The sequence below is a fragment of the Pyxicephalus adspersus genome, chromosome 1, assembly GCF_032062135.1.
Source record: "Pyxicephalus adspersus chromosome 1, UCB_Pads_2.0, whole genome shotgun sequence".
Classification (NCBI taxonomy): domain Eukaryota; kingdom Metazoa; phylum Chordata; class Amphibia; order Anura; family Pyxicephalidae; genus Pyxicephalus; species Pyxicephalus adspersus.
Genome location: NC_092858.1, coordinates 38,645,579 through 38,648,390, shown reverse-complemented (window position 1 = coordinate 38,648,390; position 2,812 = coordinate 38,645,579). Strand labels below are relative to the sequence as shown.

General features: G+C 37.9%; 1 protein-coding gene across 1 annotated transcript in view; it reads right to left on the bottom strand.

The window, feature by feature from the left end:
• Positions 1-1,883: 1,883 nt before the first annotated feature.
• The window catches only part of METTL1 (methyltransferase 1, tRNA methylguanosine), a gene marked incomplete in the record, with an annotated part of 6,989 nt that continues 6,060 nt past the window's right edge, over positions 1,884-2,812 (bottom strand). Inside the window, 1 exon segment of the mRNA XM_072407142.1 lies at positions 1,884-2,812.

Genomic DNA, 2,812 nt, shown 5'->3' with positions numbered 1-2,812 from the left:
TAATGACACTGGACAGGTCTGCCTGCTGTACCCACTTCACTTTACCAATATAACCAATAGAGGTATCCATCTGCCAAAATTCATAAAAGATGGGTTATCACAGGGCATATTCAAAGCTTGCCATGCAATCTGTTATGTTTTGCACTTTCACAAGGAAGGAGGTTACAATTATTAAGAGCCTAACAAGGACTTTCTTGAAGGAGTTATGTGCTGTTTGTCACTTTCAAGTCAGACTTGACAGAAAACAATTTTATTGTTTTTAATGTTTATTAAACTAGTGAAGGCAAGGTTTTTTCAGTATTCACAATAATTAAAAAATATGGGTCTTCTGGCAAATCTGGCACAGAGAAGGGAAGTTTTATACGTTGTATTTTTTCCACAACCCATCCTCTAGGAGCAGAGGTGACAAGCTGCCAACTCTCACTGTAAATATGGCTAGCTTTGGAACAAATGTTTCAGTTTTTGTCAAATATCTCAAAAGGCAGCATTGCTGCTCGTTTTTTCAAATGTTACATGCAACATTCAAGGGCAGTTTGCTACCGCAGCCATCTCCAAGCACTTGAATTGGAACTACTTGTTAACACTACAGTGCTCAACCCAGACATTTTTTTTAAGCTGGGTGGCAGTCCCTGTATTGTGACCCGACTCATCAGTAACCACCCAAAATCAGCCAGGTGGTGTGCACAGCTAAAAGGGGCTGGGGGGAACACTGCACTATGAAAGCGTTTTTAAGCATTTGCAACTTTTTTCCATGGAGTTTCAATAAAAAAACACCTGAATACCCCTAAAGGGCCTAGCCGTTACCGCCTGCTACCACTCCCAGTTGTCATTTGGCACTTGGGTGCAGCAAATTCTAGTGTTATACTGCTAATGTGAACTAAGCTTAAATTATTACATTACATTGACTACACTCTTTACAAAAGATGGGCCACTAGAAAAATGGGTCACATTAAATGGGCACTGAACAATTTTGGCATAGTAGAAAGACAATGAAAAAATGATGCATACTAATGGGGTGGACATTAAAAATTTGGGACAAAGTATAAGGGGGCGGTAAAAAGGGTACAGGGTATAGTACTGCTCGAAAATCTAACTTGGCATTGTTAACCCTCTTACAACAAATTTTTTGCTATAATATTTTCAATATACTAATTCTCTGGCTCAAAATAATTAAGACGTAAGTGACATGAGAAATAACTACATTTTAGTTTTGGATCAGTGGCTACAAAGGAGGGAATCCACACACGCGTTATCATATATATTTGCTCATTCCTTCATATGACTAAAAAGGCTGAAAATATGGGTGCTTCCCTGACACTTTAGGAGAGCTGAGAAATAATTGTAAGAATATTAATCTCACAACTTTCTATAATTTCAGTTATTCAAACCATTGTATTGTTTTACAGCAGATGCTGTAATAGTAATTTGATATTAAAATAATTATTTATGATTTTCGTTATGCAGGTTTACTTACGTAAATATGTTGGTTTAAGCGCTCTGGCACTAATAATCAGCCACAAAAAGGCAACTTTCTTTAACTGCTTCCTCCAATGCAGGTATTATGTTTTACTGATATTTCTTGCACGAAGCAACAACTGTAATACTGCTTAAAACGCAACATTGATACAGGAACAGAAAGTCCTGCCACATAAAGACCAGAGACTGACCGTTCAGGGACAAAATATACATAAAATAACACCAGGCCAGTGCACTCCAATCATGAATCTAATAAAAGTGTTAAAAAAACTACAGTCACTTACAAAATAAAAATAGGTAGGGGTCGATGTTTCATAGGGATTTGAATTATTTAAAGATAAAGTATGCAGACACCCCCGCACACTATTGAGTTCAGAATTTTCTAATGACGGACACAACAAAAAGCCTACATCTTTTTCTCTTTCCTTCTGGGTTCTTCTTCCTACATCACCGGATCAGGCACTTCGCAGGCGCAAGATCAGGTGACGTAGATTGGGAAAAAGATTGCCAATCTCACTGCGCATGCATGAGATCTGCAATTTTTTTCTACCACTAAAGGGCTAAGAAGGAGCAGCCTTCACCCATCCCGGGAGGATTTGCACTCCCATTATGTCTTGATCGCTGCAAAAAATACAATTTTAACTTTAAATAAAAGGGTTTGAATTAGATTCGCTTTAAGCTTCCCAGTAAAATGGGCCATAAAAGACATGGCTTGATGAGTGTGGGCAAACACTCAGCACAAAGCTTGGAATCTTACCCTATTGAACATATCTGGGATTAGGATTTAGGTCTCTATCCAACATCATTATGCATGCCCATAATTTTAGAGTAGGATGTCCAACAAATTCATATATGTGTGATAGTCTGGTGTCTACAAACTTCTGGCCATGCAGAATATGCGAGTATATATATACATTTACATGCATGTACACACACACACACACACACACACACACACACACACACAGTGTACAGCAGGTAAATCCTGAGAGAAAGCAGATGAGAGCAGCAGAGATAATTAGGATCTACCAGCGTGTACATGTCCTGACATGAGCTGAACCGCAAAGTGATGATCCCATCAGTGTGCTACATGTTTTTCCTAGTCCACTCAAACTAGAGTGTGTGCTATACCAAAGGCCCTCAAAGAGCAGCTCATGTCTGTGCTGTCTTTCAACAATGTTTGCTCTACAAAACTATGCAGAATAACAAATACTTCAGTAAATAAATTTGTTCATGAATATGTATTTCAGATGTGTAATAATTTATTTGATTGATATCAATACTCCAGCCAAAAACCATAAATTAGTCATAGTATATGACTATAGCATAGTATATA